Here is a 20,179-nt window from a genome sequence, read left to right on the forward strand (position 1 = left end):
CGAAACGTAGTTTTTATATCGTTCCGACTCTCAAAAATTCTGAAAAAAATATATTATGAACAACTTTTCATGCTGAACAACATATTAATAAATTAGGATGGTAACATGTTGCAAAGTTGATTTTAAAAAATTTTAAGTTTGCGAAAAAATTCGATCTTTTGATTTAAAACATGAAAAAAAGTTTTGATAAATGAAGTTGACCCATTTGACCCCTATTTTTACGTATCTGTTAAAAAAGTTGAAAAAACCCTTTCAATCGATGAAATGAACTCCTCACAAAAAAATCAAAATTCGAAAAAATTCAATTTTCGATTTCAAACATCAAAAAAAGTTCAAATTTATTCAGTTGTCTTATTTTGATCTCTTTCTGACGTATTTCATGAAAAAGTTCTTAAAAATTAGACTCGCAACAAAAAAATGAAAATTCGTTCATTTTTTGAATATTTTCGAATTTTGATTTTTTTGTGAGGAGTTCATTTCATCGAGTGAAAGGGGTTTTTCAACTTTTTCAACAGATACGTACAAATAGGAGTCAAATGGGTCAACTTCACCTATCAAAACTTTTTTTCATGTTTTAAATCAAAAAATCGAATTTTTTCGCAAACTTTGAATTTTTTTAAATCGACTTTGCAACATGTTACCATCCTAATGTTTTAATATGTTGTTCAGCATGAAAAGTTGTCCATAATACTTATATTTTTTTCAGAATTTTTGAGGGTCAGAACGATATGAAAACTACGTTTCGAAACCTTTTGAGCTAAATTTTTGTTCGAAAAAAAATGGCAACACTGATTTTTATGATATCACTAAAAAGCCTTTCAAAACCCCTAACTATGGGAAAATGTTCCATTTTGGTAGGTATCGCGGTTATCGAGTAGATAATCCACTGCTGAAATGGATGATATTTTAGGTTAACTGAAAACTTTGACACCCCCTGGCTGCCTTTAAAAATGGGCTAGAGGGCTGCGATTTGCGCCATTGGTCATCCCTTCGAAAGGCCTTTCCACAGGAAAAATTTCAAAAAAATCGCCAAACCCCTCTACCACTTCTTGGTCCAATTGACGTGGGATGACTCCCTTCAACTTGAAAACAGCCACTTTTGAGCCATGGCTTATTTTGATTTGATCTGAGTCGTTTTGCAGTCTTCAGTGAGTTTTTAATTTCGTCTAAGAATAAAAATTTTGAATTAGCTACTCATATACTTTGTGGGACCGATAACTTTGGTTGATCATTTCATCGGCTTTTGGTCTTTTCTTGTCTTGATTAAAATCAATTTACGCAATTTTTCGATTTTTTCAGAAAATTCAAAGCCTAATGTAGGACTTTTTTTAATTTTCCAGTTTGGCTTTAGGCTTTCGGTTTCAAAAACTATACCTAGGAAAAGTTTCAGAAATTTCGAGAAATCAAAAAACAATTTCTCGAAATTGTTTTTATTTTTGATAGTTTTAAAATGGAATACAATCCAATTTTTAAAACTGCTTTCGAAACCGTTTTCAACTAAACTACTTTGACACCATTTTGAAATGACAGTCATAAAAATGTTTCAAAATAGTACCACTTAAGTAGATATTGAGAAAATGGATTTTCCCAGATTTCTGCATGAAGACCGTAGACTAATGAGGAAATAGACAAGTTGATATACCTATCTAACTTATGTATTCCATCTCATTAACTGTCTCTTTCTCCGAATATTGAACATAGATGTCATTAAGTATAGGTTCGATCGAGTCGAGTCTGTGGGGTGTGTATAGTTTTCGAATAATGTAAAGAAGGTAATCCCTGCTGAGATACGATGAGATTGCTCAAGTCTTCAGGTACGATACGTAAGAAAGAATTGAGAGATGATCTATATATGTGAACGTATACCTATAAATAGTGAAACATTTACATAGGACGTATTTCAATGACATCGCGATTATCGCCCAGAAACGTTCGCAAGTCACTAAACTACCTATTTATTCGCTCATCAATGAACGAGTAATGTAAATATTATGCTGATGGCTGTGACAAAACACGACATAACAAACTCATCTAATTACAAATGATACAATAACGTCGTCTCGTCGTCGACGAAGCCGCCGCCACGACGCGACGGTGGACGGTGGACGGTGACCGCCTCCGTCATCAGTCCGTCTTACGAAATACCTATACATTGATACTCTGCACCATCGCCATCGACCACGACTAATGAAGTTTTTCCAACTTGACTGCGATATAAGTTACATTTTATGCTCAATTGCTCAATTGAGCATAGACGCATAAAATAAGTACAAGAGTTATTACCGGCGCAAAGCGACGAATGTGGCCCCAATTGACGTTCGTATTCGATTTGCCCTTTGAGAGAAACGCCAATACTTACTCGTAGTCGCGTATCAATATCTACCCATCGAATGTCGTTTCCACACCAGAAAATAGCTATATCTATGTCTGTGTACATAAAATGCTTATATGTATCTACTTTCTGCGCGATATGTACAATGTGGTTAACTATAATATATGGTCGCGACTGCAAACGTTCTACTAAGTATACCTAATATAATATTATTTACCATTTTACAATTTGCGTAATCGAGTAAGTAAGTCACATATAGGTAGGATCGCGTAAGTACGAGTATGTACATGTATGTGAGCGAAGAGGTAGCATGGCAGTGGTGTGGCACATCGACGCTCGTTCCTTTTTCACCAACTTGTGAGCATTCTTTGATAAAATGTTGAGCTATTTGAACCGATCGCTGAACGTACGAAACGAACATTATTACGTACATACGATTGAACTCGGTCATGCCTTATCGCTTGTTTTCAAACACACAGCACAGATATGATTTCATTCTCACTCTCCGGGTCTCGCGATTAGGCTCACCCATATCAACATTTACATATTATAACCACCTATCAACAGTGCATTCGTAAATTAAGCACACCGTGTCAACATCGTTAATTATTCGTCGCGATATACCTACATATAGGTACGACTTGAAATTGAAAAATCAACCAGACTTGAAAATTACCATACCTATTCCTTATCAATTTACTCCACTTGCTCTCTAAAAAATGCAACTCGAAATGCTGATAACACCGTTTGACGAGTTTTCCTTCTCGACTCGCCTCTCACTCTCTTGAGCCCGGCGCGCGTGATTACCGATTATATTTGAACTGAAGAGAGCCAAGATCGTCGTGTATGGCGAAAATCACCTCATTATCAAACATCGATTCCCCATCGATCGTAATTTTAACCTAAAAATATACCGATTCGCTAATTATTTACCTATCTACTTACCGTTCGGTATATTCGAGTACATTTTCAAGAGCTCGAAAGCGCATTGCCCTACCCAACGCGTGACGCAAATTCAAATTTTTATACCGCGAATTCGGTACAAGGACGCCACACCATTGGTACTGTGTACCGAGCAGGCATGTAGGTGTTTTTTTTTAGGTTGGTAACTGTCTGTTTTTCCAGCACTTCAGACAAATTTACCTGCTTGGGTGCTTAAATTTTTCCTTATTTGCGACTTTCGTGGTTCCAATAATCTATGCATCAATTTCGAACCCGATGAAACCGAACCTAAGTATCTAGTTAAAAATGGAGTCGTGCAGATGTCGTGCACATTACAGATGGGACAAATCAAATTACTCGCAAGAGAAGCGTCACAACTGGCAGAACAATTTTTAAATGGGACAGCATTCAAAAATATGCACATCACCAGTCAAAATTCCAGGTGCCCAAGTACATTTTTCGATTTTTGATGCATTTTTGGAAATCAAAAATTTGGACCAAGAATGGGGAAAAATTGAAATTCTACCAAATCGTCCCAGAAAGCTGAGATTTGGCATGTGCCCAATTTTCGACACCAAAAATTTATCGGAAAAGGTTATGGGTCGTTTTCAGCAGTTCTGAAAGCCTCCAGCGAATTTTTGAATGTTAAATTTTGCACGAAATTTCCCTCAATCTCACATGCTGCACGAATTGCATCTGGTTTTGAGACCTTTTGGAGCTTTCAGTCATGCTTTGGAAATTCTAAAATTTGCAAAAAAAAAAAAGGTATGAAAAATAGCTAAATTAAGATTTTGCAGGTTTGAAACCGTATACATAATTCTCTAATGACTTCATCGTTAAAAATTGGAAAAATGTTTAATTTCGAATCGGTAAGAAACCTAATTTAGACGGTTTTTATAGCATTTATTGCAAATCTGTTTTTTTTTTTCAAAAAAAAAATCCTGGAAGCTCTAAAAAGGTTTGAAACTGCATAAAATTGACTCACCGTGTTGAAATCATAGTGTCAAATGATGTTTTAGCTTTTCAACTTCAATGGGTGAAAAGATGGAAATTTCAACTTTGGAAAATCTACTGAAGACTCTAGAATTTGCTCAAAACAGTTTGAAAAGGGTGTCAATCGATTTTGGAAGTGTAAAATAGAGTAAGTAGGTACATATCAAAATTTCAGCATTATATGTTAATTTGGTAAAATTCTGATTTTTCCCCTTTTTTTTCAAGCAAAAAATGAACTTCAGTCCCTGAAATTTCGGTTTGTCTCGTATTTCAATTTCAGCATAAGAATTTCCTCAGATAACCCCTTTTTCAAGAAAACATTTTTCTAGTTTCACTTTCTCGTTGAAAAAAAAACAGAAAAATTGAATCAATTTTCAAATCTTTTGTTACTCACTTATTCTTAAGAGAAGAAACTCCTGATTTCCAATGTCGTGGCTTTTAGTTTCCTTTATGTATAAGCTCTAAAATTTGGAAAAAAAATTCAAAAATGTTACGAGGGAACGGAGACGAGGTTTTCTTCTGCTAAGAATAGTTCAGAAAAATTTTTTATCGACTTTTTTTCAATTTTCATTTTGAAAGGCCTACGATTTACTTGGAAGTATTTCGAAGTAGAAATTGAAATTTTTGATAACATTTCTCCCACGTTGTTTTAATTTTTTTCTTCGGTTTTTCTAAGAGGAAGGAAAACTCTAAGTAAAGCAGGACTAACGTGGCTTGAAACACTTGTGGATTTTTTCTGAAAAAGAGGTCAACTATTTAAAAAAAATAAAATTTCTTTACCCGCCACATTTTACTATTTTTGTTTTAGCTTTAAGGGACTTATCTACAGGTACTAAATCTGGAATCATAAATTCTCATAAAATCCAGCAACTTTCTCCGAGTAAAACTTCAAAATGAGGACCACTATGAAGGAGGAGGGGAAAAAGTACATGAAAATTTACATTTTTCCAAATCCAAGTTTTTACAGCAATGATAAAACAAGTTGAAGAATCATGGCTGATAGTCCAGCTGAGTTGAAAAAATTTCTCATAATTTTTTGAAAAATGTGAAAAAAAATGAAAAAATTTAATTTTTATTACTTATAAAATGGAAATGAAATCTGTAATTCCAAAAAAATGTCTGTACCGATTATTCTTAAATGTTGTTCAAGTTAAAAAAAGTAAATTTTGAATTTTTCACAAAAAAATTTAATTTGAATTTGAGATTTCTAAAAGTAACTTTGTATCGAGATATCTCTGAAAAAAAATTCGATTGGGTATTTGTTTTTCAATCAGGTAAGAATATTTGAACCAGAAAAGTCACGCTTAGGTATGAAACAAAACACGCTTTATAAATTTTTGAACACCTTATGGGATAAATATTAATTCATTGGAAGCCTCATTATAGTTTTCAAGTATAATACCTACCTACCCGAGTCAATGACATAATTTTAAATGAAGACTACACACTTTTAACTCATTGACCTAAACCTTTAATACACCACACGAACACAACTGGTCAAGTTCATGAATTATTAGATACAAAAAATACTTAGACAGGTATTCGTGCGATTTGTATAGAAATCTTTAATAATTTGATGTTTATTTTCATGGCTGATTATACACCAAAATCACCATCAACTTAGGTAGGTAGGTACCTGACATTTTTGTAAATAAGTCATTCTTTTGTCAAAAGGGACTGGCTATTGAAGACTGAAGAGTGAACCCACGTAAAAAAAAAATTTCAAGACTAAAATCAGTTTCTCTGTCCTCTCACAATATATCTAAAGTCAATTCGCTGAACTCGCCATACAAACATCATTTTTTACTTAGTAATGAATGGGTACACAGAACTCTATAGTTTATTGTCTGTAGTCGAGCAACCAGTCCCTCATTTCTTGTTTTTTACACGCTTCGACCCTTCGAAATACCTGCCCTATTATACCTTGTTTTTATTTGTATTTTTTCGCGGTCATTCCTTTTGTATACGTTTAGTGGAATTCTTTCTACGAATACATTACTATAGGTATAAGTCGCCTTATAACGGTATTTGTGCAGGTAATCTAGCCGTGCGGTTGTCTCACAATCAGCTACACCGAATGAGCAAATGCATCAGACAAGTGAGTACTAAACGAATGCCAGTTGCATATTCCAGTGTTCGATCGCGTTTCTCATTTTCATATCGTAAACGAACAAATTGAAGGCCTTAAATTCATCTCATCGTACAATTTTCTCGCCCTTCTTTTTATTCTCGATACGGTAAGTTGAATCCAGTTTAAAGCGTTATATTATTATTTATCGTGTTATTATTATTGTTAGCTTTATTGTCGCGCTCGTTTCATCGTCTATAAATCGCAGATGTTTAATGTGCGCGAATACGAAACAAAAATACCACCGGTGACAACCTGACAACCCCCTGTGTATATTTACCGATTTTTTTCTCTTTTCTGTACAAGCAAAAACACAAATCCCAAAAGCACACTCTCACCCTTTTCACTCTGACTGAAAAAAAAAAGGTTAGAAAATTGACTCTTTATTTCATCGTCTCGAGAAATTGATTTTTGAACGTGTACGTAACACTGGGTGAAGTTTTCCTCTCCTTTCGAGCATGCAATCGTTTTTCCTTTATTGGTTTTTAAAAGCCAGTCGTGTCATTGTTCATTTTTTTCTTTTTTATTTAAAAAATAGATAGAAAATAAACGTTTTGGTTTGGAATCAGCGCGATTTTTTGTTGGCTCAGTTTCGTATTTTATGTTACCTTATCGTCGTCGAAAGAATTGCTGTTCGCATTCTTTTCTATACCTTTGAAAAAGTGGAAATTTTGGAAACTTTTTTTGCTGGTGTCATATTTTGGCATCTTTCAGATCGTTAAATATTCTCCCTCGACGATTTAATTCGATAAAAAATTACTTGTTTTTTTTTCGTGATGTTCCGATGTTATTTCAAAGACTCTCGCCTCAGTGAAAATGCCAGCATAGAATATACCTATAGGTACGTCTTATCTCCCACATTAAATTTATTCGTGGAAAAGTTATGATTTTTCATTTTTTCAAAAATTTAAGTCTTTTCGTTCTGGAGAAATTTAACGAACTAACTTCAAGAATTTTAATGCGGAACGTTGAACTAAGAAATTAGACCGTAGTATTTGAGCAAAAATTGAATTAGAAATTTCATTACCTAAACTTTTTCAAAATTCCCTCCATTATAGTTTTTTTTTTTTTTTAGGACCATAAAAAATGTCATTTTTTAAGTATTTTCCAAAACACAATCCCATCTTTATTTTAGTTATTTATTTATTTATTTTGAAAACTTGGACAGCTCACAGACAAAATTTCCACAATTTAGTTCCAGAAAATGTGAAAGAGAAAAGTTTTCATTCTAAAATTAAAAATTTGGAAAAAACTGATCTGAAAACAAAAATTTTCGAAAACCAAAATTTAAGTGTTTTCAAATATTTCATTTTTTTTATTTTGAACAAAATAAGGGCCATTTCCTGATTTCCTGGTAGATTTGATTTGAGGAATCTCCAGCATCAGCTTCCCACCACCCTAAGAGCAAGTGAGGTGCGTCATTCATATAATGACCAGCTTTGGAGTATAATTGCTCAAGACTGCTGCAACTTGCAAAAAAACTCTTCTCAGCTTTTTAACGGTGATAATGAAAGCAGTTTCAAAAATATTATCCAAAAATTTTTAATTCAAATTTGAGATATTTTTGAAAGCCCAGTTTTCAAAAGCTCGCCAAATTGCAGGGCTACATATTTTAGATCTGAAAAACTCTAGGAAGCATTAATATTTCTCTTGTTGAAATTTTCATCATGTAAGATAGGTGCAGAAACCTAAAATCTTAAAAAAATGTCAAATAAGTATCGTGTGACGTAATTTGTTCACATCTTGACCGAAATATCCCTTCACTCCCCCCCCTTGAGTTTTGGAATCCCATCACGAAAAGTTCATAATTTGTTCAAAAAAACATAAAAATACGTGCTTTCTGGATTTTTTTTTGAAATTTTATGATTCCTGAAAGTTTGCAAGATTTTGAAATTTGAGAATCACTCCCCCCCCCGCTGGGTTTTGGAATCCCATCACGAAAAGTTCATAATTTGTTCGAAAAATCATAAAAATACATGCTTTGAAATTGAGAATCAGAATCCGAAAATAAATTTTAAAAATACTCAAAAATTGACACTTATAGGTACTGATGTACTTACTTCGCAAGTTTCAGCGACTTTTTTAAAAAATAACATATTTTACTGTTTCAAAATTTCTTGTAGGTATATAAGTTTTCAAAATCCTCTTACATCTAGAAAAAATTCCGTTTGCTGAAAATAAAACTTCCTCGTAATTTTTGAGATGTCCAAGTCCAACTCAATAACCCACTTTTCTGGAAAAATTTAGCCAGACACCTCAAGCCTGATTTATTTGTCAAATTTCTGACGTGACATTGGCGTATCGATCTTACATTAAGCATATACTTAAAAGCAAAGTTTTCAGGCGATTATAACGTCAGATGAAATTAGCATATTTTATTGTTTTTTTTTTCGTCGTATTTGGTGTTTAAATGATGAATTTAGGCTGGACTATATTCGACGCAATATTGAAGTATTACCCTCAGTATTAGTAAAAATGGGGTGAGGGGGTGGAACCGAATTTTATGTACGACGAAAAGTTTTAAAAAACCATTCCGAAAACATGCAACGATATGAAAACGATATACTTATACGTATAGTTAAGTACAAATTTCCCTGGTAAGCTGTGTTTGCATTATTATACCTTAAAAGAGAGCAGGGAGAAGAAATTATAAGCATTAAAGGCATCCGGCCCAGCCCATTATTAAAAGCTACAGTATGCAATTTACACAACTTTTTTCGTTACAATTGACGTTTTCACGACCGAAAAGAAAACTACACGGGGGCTTGTAAATATAAGTACATGAAACGAAGACGAAAAAATTGATAATTGACGTTCAAGGATTCAGAGCAATGATACTCTGTATATAGAATCAGGTAGACGAATCGAAGCGATGGAGAGTGCGGGGGACGAGGTAGAGGCGTCTCTGTACGCGAGTACATATGGAAAGTTAACCGTTTAAAATGTGCCATTAGCGCGCGTGTATTTTAATCGAGCATTTCCTGTTCTTTAAATTGAAATTTTTTTTTCAAAACCATGCTCAAAGCTAGTGAAATTTTCAAGTATGTGTACGTCACGACGTCATCGTCACGTTCTCGTGGCCGGAAACAAGAGCGATTCTTTTAACCGATTTGGCGTCGGCGGTATCGAGCCTACTATACGATGGCATGGCGTCAGTGAACCGGTTGAAAGGAAATTTTCGTTCAATTTTCGACACCGTGTGTGTGTGTGTGTACCTACTAACCTAGTGAACGAAAATTTATTTTCGTTAAAGCCTACTAATTGGTCGCGTGATAAGGATTAATAATATAGAAACGAATTACACGAAGAGCGTGCTAAATGCAATTCGACTTGGGCAACAATTTTTGCACTGTTGAGTCTGCTGTTTCAAATTATAACTACGAGTAGTATCGAGTACCTACCTATAGAAAGACATAATACACCGATCTAGTATATGATCACATTCTATTTCTTCTTCTGTTCTGTTTCATTAAAATGTTTATATACGTACAATCGATGAAATAGAGGTATAGAGCAGTCATCCGCCATCATATAAAAAGAGCATAACCTTGACACGGTAAAGTTTTATTAAAAAAAAAAAAAAGACGAGTGTGAATCCTATCTACCTATATTAGATATATATTTTATTCGTAAAATTTCCTTCCACTTTCCTATACTCCCGAATCGTGTTTTCCACTCGTTTACTTAATCAGCGCCGCGTCTCATTCGTCCAAACGTACTTACATAATATTTCGATACAACAAATATACGAGTAATATCGCTGCTCGTTGGAAAATTCACTATCAATAATTACGCGGTCGCGGCCATCACAAGTAGGTATAGGATGACGCTTCGAGAAATTGTTGCATTATTTATTCGACTAAACACGAACGTCATGTATTGCTTGAAAACTTCTGTTTCTGTTCTTCAAACATGCGATCGTTATGTATAGCTTTTTTTCCTCCGCCTTCCCCCATCGAAAGCTTATAATATTCTACTCCTCGCACTTCGCAATTCTTTAACCGATATACCACCAGGAGTACTTTATCGAAAAGTATTTACCATCGTGTTTCCGAATATACCTAGGTAAGTATTTTGGCGCTGGCTACTTAAATCAAATATAGCCTCTTTTACTCTTTCCATTACACCAATATTATCGCCTTTCAATCATCAATTAAAAAGGTATATATTTACCTACTTACGTTTTGTTTTGAAAAATCTCCTTTTCAGGTAACCAATGATACTAAATTTGAATAACGACGAGCCAGAGCTATCTATTTATAAGTAGGTATCTGTTTAAGAAGTTATACTATTCTATTATAAGGGTTGCCTTCATTATTTGCGTTTCCCAATTCCGGAACTTGTCGCTTCAGGTTAAAGGTTAAACGATAATTCGCGTTGTTTGTGTTTTCCCTTTACCTATATCTACCTACGAAAAACAGTGAACCATCCTATTTCTCCAGTTCAACAAAAAAAAAAAAAAAAATCAGCGATGAAAGAGGAAAATTGATTTTTAGCCTTTGTAGCTTCTGTTTTGAACTGAAAAATACAATTTTCTTTTGAAGTATTCATTTTTTTTTTTTTTTTTTTTTATCAAACAGGCAATTTGATTTATTATCAGCTAAAAATCGAAATTTTTTAAACAATATTCATGCAACAGAAAAGCCATGAAAATGGGAAAATTCTATCATTGAGCACTTTTTCTTTGTCAGACATTTGGTTATTACCAGAATTGTGTCAACTTTCCGATTTTAATGTTCCAAAAGAGCAACATTTATCCAAACAATTGAGAATATTTATATGTACCTATTTAACGAAATGGAAAAATGAAAAATTCAAAAAGTTTCGAACAAGAGTTGTAAATGAACGATATATTCATCTTTCGTTTAATGAATTTTAAGAGGGGGAGTTTGAACATGTCTAGAAAATTTTAAGACTGAAAAAGGCGATTATGTTCAAAAATTAATCAAACATTTCATTATGAATGATGTTTACCGCCGAGTTTTGTCCTTGATAAGGGAAAGTAATGATGAGAAAAACAATAATAAAAATTATTGATTTTTGAATTCTTGAAATTTTAGGTAGGGATTAACGAGGTGAAATACAGAAAAAAGTCATCATTTTTGGCTGAATTATTTACCGAGTAAATTCAGTTCGAACTGAAAATTATGTCTCATGAGCTGTAAAAAAAAACGAAGTCGTCATTTTGCGACAAAAATTTGATTCCTCGTCATCAACATACTTATCTCGCATACGTAATCAATACGTATTGTTAGTTCAATCAAACAGAAATTCATATATACAAAGGAAAACAATTCAATTATAGGTACCTAGTCGAATATCGAAATTATTTCCATCAGATTTAACTTTTAATTCCTGTTCATCCTCCTGGTTTCCTTCAAGTTAAGGGCACAAAGTTTTAATGAAATGAGTTTGTAAACCAATTAACCTTGAACAAAAAAACTACTTTTTTAACCCTGAAACTGTGTGCACAACTTTTCTGAAAATTTCCAAAATAAGCAAATCCTCAAGGACATTTTTTGATTCGTAATTTTTTGAGACTCAAAGGGTTCTAAGACGCCAAAAATCAAAATTTCACCAGAATGACTTGAAAATCTATAATTTGACATGCATCCACCACAAATTTTGAACAATTTTCGAGTCTCCAACAAATTTTTTAAGATCGAAATTTTCCAAAATTGTGCCCAATGGAGTTAGAATGCTTAAATTTTCTTTGTACCATAATTTCTTCAACGTTCTGAGTGGGTTGGAGGTGGTTTCAAGCCATTCTAAAGCCTCCAGTCAGATTGTAAAAATTTTGATTTTCGAAAAAAAAACGCCTTAGAAAGCTGATTAAATTAATTTCAGCACGTATAAAAGTAGTTAGTCCGTATTATGGTGACTGATCTCGACTCGTATTAGGTAGGGTACACATTGGTTTCGAATTGACAGAAACCGATTTTGGAAAGATGATGTGTAATTAATCAGAGGTGGAACAATGATAAAACCTCAATCACATTTTATTTTTTCCAAAATCGACTCGATAGTTTTTATGGCACTTTTCGAAAATCTGACATTTTCAAACAGCTGGAGAATCCAAAGCGGCTCTAAACCACCTCTAGTCGACTCATCATATTGTTAAGATTAGAGTATGAAGTGAATTTTAGGTTTTCATCAACTTCATTCCAACTTTCAGTTTTTTAAAATCTACTAGAGATTCCAGAACTCCACAAGATGGCTCAAAGTTGTCTCCAGTCACTTTGAGCGGTCAAAAATAGGGCATATACCTTCCCATCTCCATTTTCAATCCATAGGCATGGTACAGGTTTCAAAAGTTCATCAAAAATCTAAAAAGACCCTTAGGAATCTGCTGCAGGCTCCAAAACTGCTCAAAAATGGTTTCCAATCAACGGGAAGGAAAGATGGGGCGAGGGGGAGGTGTAAAGAAAAACATACACGTCAAGTTTCAAAATTCTAGATCAATTCAGCGACAGTTAAATTTTTTCAATTTGTGGCCCGTAACTGTTTTTCAAAAAAATTCACAAAAAATCCAAAAAGACTTAAAAATCTACTCGAGGCTCTGGAACTGCTCAAAATTGTTCGAAATCGTTCTCAGTCGGTTCTGGAGGGGGAGGAGGGGGGAAAGTGATTCAAAAAAGTACATGCTGGCCAAATTTCAGATTCCTCGATCCCTTGGCAAGATTTGGATTTTTTTCCCATTTTTGGCCCGATGGTTTTTCAAAAGTTCACGTTTTTGAATGCTCTTTGGATTTAATTTCGGTTTAAAAACTTTTCTGCCAGTTGGAATACCTCTTTTGTCAAAAATATAATTCATCGATGACTTTTTCAAAATTTTCAGTCCAATTTTTAAAATTTTTTCAAGATTTTCAAAAATATAGGCACCAACCAGGCAACCACTTGCATAAATTAAAATCCTTAAAATTGATCAAATATTACGAAACTGTGCTTAATAAAAGACAAAAATTTTATTCCGTTGGTGGTGCAATAAAAACTTATAAAAACCGTAAATTGGGGATATTTATGAATAGAATATACCTGAAAATTGTAAAAAATTGGTGAAAATTTCTATAAAATTAAGGTAATTTTAGCAACAATTCCTCAAAATATGTATTGTTGAAAGTTGATTCAGAAAAATCTCAAAAACCGAGTAAAATGTTGCAAAAATCAAACGAAAAGCAGAAAAAATATTAGTGAGAATGACCATATTGACTCGTCATTTTTTTTTTTTTGGTCTTTCCCCAACTCTTTCCTTAAATAATAGAATAGAAAGTTCCAAAATAACACTTAGTAGGTACCTAGTCGAAGTATATTTTCAATGTAAGGTACATATTTTGACGTTTTATCAATTCATAAATTTATTCTATCTACCATTTTTGGTCATTTTGAAAATAAATCACACTTTCTAAACAATACGAAACGGCGTATCGAAGCCAGCATTGTATTCGAATACAAATAAATAATGTTTATTTGTAATACGATTATTGTGCACGGGAAAATATGTATGTACGTGCGCGATATCATTGAACGAAGAGTTTTATTTTATTAATATGGTAACCAATAACTACGACTGTGACGTACCTTCGTAAGTATACATAAATAAAAGCACAACTCGGGTAAACTTTGCCCCGCTATAGAAATCTATTCTTATCAGTCGCTTATATTTTCGACATTTTTTACTTGGAATTGGAAAAAAAAATTGATCGAGGATTGGATTTGCATCTACAATAAACCACACACACACAACGTATAAAGATAGACCATCGTATTGGTATAGGAAAAAAAATCGACAATTTTTTTCATCTGCATCGTATCTCTTTCCCTTTCCCTCTCGTGATAAACAGTTACTTACTTAATATTGGTAACCTTGAAACTATATTTCAAGTGTGAAATTCTTCTCGATCGGAGTAATTTAGATAAATTAAGAGATTGCCAAACAGCATAGGTTACAGCGAATACAGACCAACACATCGTATTATTTTGCACTCTTCACCGATGCAAATCACTCCACTGATTACCTTTAACTCTAGACTTTTTTTCGGACACCTTGTATAATAGGTATAAGTATTAAGGAGCATAGACATACGAGTGCAAAAAATGTACGCTCGTAGTATGTGACTTTAAAAAAAAACGCGTTGTCGCGTATTAATTACTTACGTGTCTGAATTTATTAGCACAAGTGCGATCCCCAGCACCGATGACCTATTTTTTGCTTCTTTTTTTTTACGATAATCTTGGTTTTTACGCGATTGAGATTTTTATAGTTTTTCCACTGATTTATGGCCACACCGTGCTTTGGCTATCAATGCATATACGCGAAACAAACAGACTAATTCGTTATACTATACAGGTATATGTTTGTAATATTATACATATGTACAAATGAATTAGTAAAACGACAAAAGGTGTTGCTGAGAACACGCTAATAAACACTGTTGAACATTCTACAATGAACCTATTCTATCAGCTGAGAACCATGGTACCTAGGTGAAATTTACACCAATTTGAAATCCATTATTAAACTTAAATCGGATAAGATGGTTTTCAAAATATGGGATGGGTTTGTGGAAAATTTTTGGGCGTGGAAGGTGGTACAGAAGGGCTTATATATCCTCAGTTAATTACGAGAAGAAACACAAGATGAAAATGCTGAAAAATTGTGCCTCTCTTACCTATATGCACGAGATGAATGAATTTACCATCCTAATATCCGATGATCCCTCTTTATATAAATACATTTAAAAAAAGAAAAAAAAAATCTACGTAATCTAAAGTTAGTTTAAACCGGTTTAAAAACCGGTTAATTTTAATGTAGTAATCCTTCGTCGATTTCCAGACGGTAATCAAATGCTTCTGAGTCAGTGTAATTATTATACAAATTAATAAATATTAAAATTCAAGATCACACGAAATATCATTTCGGCGCGACAGATACCCAGCTAGTAGGTACATACTTTACAGTCTAGGACTAGCTTCAGAGTCAGACTAAAAACGTGTACTGTAATCTCTCTTATTACTGCACCATATAGCTTGCTTGGAAGCCGTATATAATTATACGTAGGTAGTATCAGTAATAATTCGCCAAAGAGAGAGAGAGAAAAAAAAACTTCAAACTTGAAAATTACCCAATTTAAAATGGTACAGTTATCGGACTTCTTCGTGTAAGTGTATTAGGGATGGCATTTCCGCTTTTGAATCCCCCCTCCCCCAAATGATAGGTACTATATGATAATCCAACGTTTAACGATCCAAATGTCCCGCAGCGTCACATAACCCCTCACCCCTTTTAAAATTCACAGACTAACTCATTTCCTGCCTTCGTAAATCAATTATCTATTCTGTCACGCCGAGAGGCGAGATTCATTCGATGCCGGTTGCTCCTACTCTGCTGCATATGTCCCATATGATCTTTGATCACAGTGTACAACATCGTTCGAATAAATGCGTCGGTTAGGTATACCATATACGATCAACTAAATTATCAAAAAAGTTAATCGTCCCAATTTAGAACCCTTTAGTCATCTATTCTTTCAATTACCGCAGCATTTATCTCGTACTTATGCCGGTTCCTCATTATAACGTATTTTTCCACTACCCTTCCCCCCTCTCATCACAGCATCGAAACTAATGGAAATGGCAACATTTTCACACGACACAATTTTGAAAAATTCCGGGCATTTCTTATCACACGAAACACATTCCAGGTGAGTCACTTCCTTCCTGTAACTGAATTTGCATCGAGATAAGAATGAAAATCAGCAGCACCAAAAAGGGAGGGAAAATTGACCAAAAAAGAAAAAGCAGCAAACTTGGCGAAATTACTAAAAGATTCGAAATGGTAAACACAATTTTATACCCAAGAGCTCATATCTAATCGTTTTTTATTGCTTTTCATTCATACATTACATGTTTTCAAACACTCGATAACACGACAAGTAGGTGTTTTTCGAGAATACCCGAGAATAAGTATCGTTATTCCACACAATACTGGTTACCTACATCGAAAAAAGGAGGGAAAATTATCGCAAATTTTCGAGCAATTCTGCTCAACTTTTTTTTCGAACATTAGTTACCTACAAATTATCAATTTCGAAAATAAAAATCTAAAAAAAAACACATCGAACTATGTATACGTAAATGAAAATCACGCGTGTTTTGAAACTTACCGGTAAACGACTGGTGCTAATGATGGACCAAAAATAATTCTGACACAATTATAAACTGAAATTAAAGCGAAACCGGTTTATTTGTAACAGAAAATGTTTCCATTTCAAACCATGGAACAGCACCATTTAGCATTTAGAAACACACAACTACGAGCACGAGACTTGACGGACAGTGTAACGGCGCGATTTTAAAACTTGATGACTCCATTTATTTAAATGACTTTGAAAGTATGAACCGCACCGCAGCTACGCACACTCTGACAAAGAATCGTGCAGAAAGGTTGTCAGAACCGTACTAACTGATCGTCGTAGCAAGCGGCCAAATGTTCGGGCGTCACTGTGTCGATGGTATTGCCTAAACAGACCTGTGCAGGTGGAAGCGATACCTATTCCATTTTGTCTGTTTGGCGGCTGCCGGCTGCTTCGATGTTCGATTCGTCGTTAACAGGTATTAAATCATTATCCGGTGTATCCGGTATCCGGCGGTGGTATTTCGGTCTTCGACTTTGTAATCTAAGGTTGATTGGATTTGTTTTTGCCATAAATTAAGCCTTCCTGCTTCTTTGGCTAAAGTCGAAATATCATTATTTACGGTCTGATCGTCTTTATCGTGACATTAAGTAGCGTTTATCTAAAAATATGGAATAGATGCGATGTAGGTAATTATGGGTAATATACATATAATTACGATCCAAGAAACATGGCTCACTTTGATGTGTTCGTTTCGTGTTATCTATAGTTCTTTCTGCATTTAATCGTCAATTTTCTGTTCTATTGGGGGTGAAAATTGTCGAAAATGAACGAATGAAATTGGTTGGAGGTTATGTGATGAAATTTAAAGCTCATTGCATTCAATCATTATTCAACTCGCCAACGGAGTAGTTGGCGAGGTGGCCTATAGGGTCATTCCACGTCAATTGGACCAAGAAGTGGTAGGGGGTTCGGCGATTTTTTTGAAATTTTTCCTGTGGAAAGACCATTTAAAGAGATGACCAATGGTGCAAATCGCAGCCCTCTAGCCCATTTTTAAAGGCAGCCAGGGGGTGTCAAAGTTATCAGTGAACCAAAAATATCATCCATTTCAGCAGTAGATTACTCGATAACCGCGATACCTACCAAAATGGAACATTTTCCCATAGTTAGGGGTTTTGAAAGGCTTTTTGGTGATATCATAAAAATCAGTGTTACCACTTTTTTTCGTACAAAAAATTAGCTCGAAAAGTTTCGATATGTAGTTTTCACATCGTTCCGACTCTCAAAAATTCTGAAAAAAATACATTATGGACAACTTTTTATGCTGAACAACATATTAAAAAATTGGGATGGTAACACGTTGCAAAGTTGAGTTAAAAAAATTTAAAGTTTGCAAAAAAATGCGATTTTTTGATTTAAAACATGAAAAAAAGTTTTGATAGATGAAGTTTACCCATTTGACCCATACTTTTACGTATCTGTTGTAAAAGTTGAAAAAACCCTTTCACTCGATGGAATGAACTCCTCACAAAAAAATCAAAATTCGAAAAGATTCAAAAAATGAAGGAATTTTTATTTTTTTGTTGAGAGTGTAATTTTTATCAACTTTTTCATTAAATACGTCAGAAAGAGGTCAAAATAAGACAACTGAATAAATTTAAACTTTTTTTGATGTTTGAGATTCAAAATTGAATTTTTTCGAATTTTGATTTTTTGTGAGGAGTTCATTTTATCGAGTGAAAGGGTTTTTTCAACTTTTTCAACAGATACGTAAAAATGGGGGTCAAATGGGTCAACTTCACCTATCAAAACTTTTTTTCGTGTTTTAAATCAAAAAATTGCATTATTTCACAAACTTTAAATTTTTTTAAATCGACTTTGCAACATGTTACCATTCCAATTTTTTACTATGTTGTTCAGCATGAAAAGTTGTCCATAATATATTTTTTTTCAGAAGTTTTGAGAGTCGGAACGATGTGAAAACTACATTTCGAAACTTTTTGAGCTAATTTTTTGTACGAAAAAAAAGTGGCAACACTGATTTTTATGATATCACCAAAAAGCTTTTCAAACCCCCTAACTATGGGAAAATGTTCCATTTTGGTAGGTATCGCGGTTATCGAGTAATCTACTGCTGAAATGGATGATATTTTTGGTTCACTGAGAACTTTGATACCCCCTGGCTGCCGTTAAAAATGGGCTAGAGGGCTGCGATTTGCGCCATCGGTCATTCCTTCGGTAGGTCTTTCCACAGGAAAAATTTCAAAAAAATCGCCGAACCCCCCTACCACTTCTTGGTACAATTGACGTGGAATGACCCTATACTTAGCTCTTTTTCATTAGTCAATTTGTACTTGTGACTTCTCCGTATCAATTTTGAGCAAATCAACCGAAGGATGAATAGACTAACTGAGAAACTTCATAACCTGTCTATCAAGAAATTTTGATAAGAATTGATTTAGAATGATAGTTCCTCAGCGACTCTCCACTCTCTATGCAACCGGATTTTTTGATTCAAAATAATGCAAAACACGACGTTATATTTCATCCAAATAATAATAAAATCATCATCATCATATCTATATTATCAAAATTGAAGGATTTGAAAACGATTGAATTTTTATTTGTAAAAGTATGGCAATGTCAGAATTTGTATTTTTTTTTCAAATTTGATTTAAAAATATGTAGTAAGTATGGTTTACGATGAGTCCAGAATATTTTATTCATTCGAGTTTGGAAAATTATTTTTTTCTAATTGAGGAACGAAAAAATCGAGTGAAAAACTCAAAATTACCACAAAATTGAGCTATAAAGGTGAAATTTTGAACGAATTTCGACCTGGCGAGTACTGAAACCATTCTTATGTTTTTGAATCGTTATTGTAAAGTCTTCAACAAATATTTTTTTTTGATGATCGTGTATTCTATTTTTTACAATTTTGATAAATTTGTCACAAAAGGAGCTCCTTAAAGTGAAATCTTTTTGTATCGTTGAAACTATAAGATCGAAAAATTCCCTGAAGCTTTTGAACAACTTCAGGGGTCCTTCCTTTGACAACTTTTTAGGTTGTCGAATTCGGTTGTGAACGAAAAATTTTTTGATTCTTCAAGAATATCTACTCAATCACAAAGAGGTTTCATATTTGAAACAGCGGAAAATAATTTCCAACATTTTGGTCTAAATAGATCGAAAATATTGCAGTAGATCGCTGATAAAAGTCTATTATAGGCGGTAAAATTAATTTTGGTTCTTCTTACGAAAATTGTTTCAAAACTGGAAAACCCAAAAATTCGTTCCCAATCGATTGGCGAGATTTCGATAAATTGCGAATTGTTAGGGGGATTTTTTTCAAATTTTAAATAAGATCGTGGTAGCAGGAGCTAAAATACTTACCTACAATCTAATATATTTTTCAAACTGAAAAATCGCAAAAATTCGCTGAGGTATGAATGTAGACAAGATCCTTATAGTCACTTCTTTCCTTCCCACCCTTCAAGACCTCTAAATATGAATAAAATTCCATATCTGCGCCTAAGTTTAGAACAAATGCAACCACTCAGCAGGAATGTTAATAAAATTGCCTAACTTACGCCGTAAATACGCGAAACGTCAAATAAACGAAATGATTCGTTTTCTGCCAGGTTTAGC

At 33.8% G+C, this 20,179-nt stretch overlaps 2 protein-coding genes across 4 annotated transcripts in view; one reads left to right on the plus strand and one right to left on the minus strand.

The window, feature by feature from the left end:
- Vha100-2 (V-type ATPase subunit a family protein Vha100-2) overlaps positions 1-16,853 on the minus strand; it is a 64,414-nt gene extending 47,561 nt beyond the window's left edge. Inside the window, exon 1 of one of the 2 annotated variants that reach the window (XM_065347761.1) lies at positions 16,559-16,853. The gene's annotated coding sequence lies outside the window, so the exon portion shown is untranslated. The remainder of the gene's footprint in view (positions 1-16,558) is intronic. The other variant, XM_065347760.1, reaches the window with a different exon arrangement.
- Positions 1-20,179, plus strand: part of LOC135833933 (CTP synthase 2-like) — a 58,654-nt gene that overhangs the window by 33,158 nt on the left and 5,317 nt on the right. Inside the window, exon 1 of one of the 2 annotated variants that reach the window (XM_065347763.1) lies at positions 6,347-6,504. The exons of the other annotated variant lie outside the window; for it this stretch is intronic. The gene's annotated coding sequence lies outside the window, so the exon portion shown is untranslated. Of the gene's footprint in view, positions 1-6,346; positions 6,505-20,179 lie in introns of those variants that run through there. 2 annotated transcript variants of the gene reach the window in all.

Source organism: Planococcus citri, chromosome 2, assembly GCF_950023065.1.
Source record: "Planococcus citri chromosome 2, ihPlaCitr1.1, whole genome shotgun sequence".
In the NCBI taxonomy this organism is placed as follows: Eukaryota; Metazoa; Arthropoda; class Insecta; order Hemiptera; family Pseudococcidae; genus Planococcus; species Planococcus citri.